This window comes from Eptatretus burgeri, chromosome 11 (genome assembly GCF_056783735.1).
Source record: "Eptatretus burgeri isolate ZD-2024b chromosome 11, Ebu_testis_v1, whole genome shotgun sequence".
Lineage (NCBI taxonomy): Eukaryota > Metazoa > Chordata > Myxini > Myxiniformes > Myxinidae > Eptatretus > Eptatretus burgeri.
The window spans coordinates 44,069,599-44,070,829 of record NC_140971.1 but is presented as its reverse complement, the minus strand read 5'-3'; positions in this window follow the sequence as shown (position 1 = coordinate 44,070,829).

Here is a 1,231-nt window from a genome sequence, read left to right as displayed (position 1 = left end):
GTGTGTTTGTATATATATAAATGTGTGTGTTTGTATATATATATATATATATATATATATATATATATATATATATATATATATATATATATATATATATATATATATATATATATATATATATATATATTTATAAAGAAAATGTGTGTGCATGTATAAATATAAATGCGTGTGTGAGTGTGTGTGTGTGTGTATATATATAAATGTATATATATATATATATATATATATATATATATATATATATATATATATATATATATATATATATAATATAAATGTGTGTAAGTAAATATAAATATAAATGTATGTGTGTATATGTATATCTATAAATATAAATATAAATGTATGTGTGTATATGTATATCTATAAATATAAATGTGTATGTAAATATAAATATAAATGTATGTGTGTATATGTATATCTATAAATATAAATGTGTGTCTGTATAAATATTGTTGCGGATTCGTGCCCGCCGGCGTGCGAACGGCCACGTAACTTGAATCGCGGCACGTCGCCCACCGGACGGACAATCCAGTCGTGACCCTCTCGGACTAACGCCGGGAACCAGTCACGGGTGGACCTTTCGGCCTCACCACGATCGTGCCAATCGGCCCCCCGCGTGGGATAGGGTTGCTCGCCAAATTCGACCTACCTAAGTACCCACACGGAGGGTAGACCGGGCGATCGCACCTCGCCGCAGGTCGACTTCGGACACGGGCCACTTTAAGCGACCCGTTCCGTACTATCGGGATAACCGAGCGGTGTTATCGTCGGCCTCGACGGTTCGATTAATTATCGGGCGTATTCAGCCCACTACCAACCCTTTACGTGAAGTAAGATGGAGATTCAATGAAAGAAAAGACGAAGCGAAACGGGAAAACAGTTCAACATAATTCACATTTATTTCGCGATGGCACACGGAAAGCACACATATACAATTACACCAAAAGCAAATGTAAAAGGAGAAGAAACACACAATATTACACAAAAAGCAAATATAAAAGAAGAAGACAATGCAGAGCTATCCGACAACCGAGCACACGGCAACACTTATACAATTTTACTTCACAGACGGCACCGACAACACATATACCCAAAGCAAAAGAAAAGGACCACCCTCAAGGATGAGGGGGGCCTGGGGCCGAGACCGCGTCGGGCCTACCCGTCTGGTGATGAGCCGCGAAATGGCGCTGGCGCCCCGACTCCGCGGGCCTCGCTGGGACTGCCT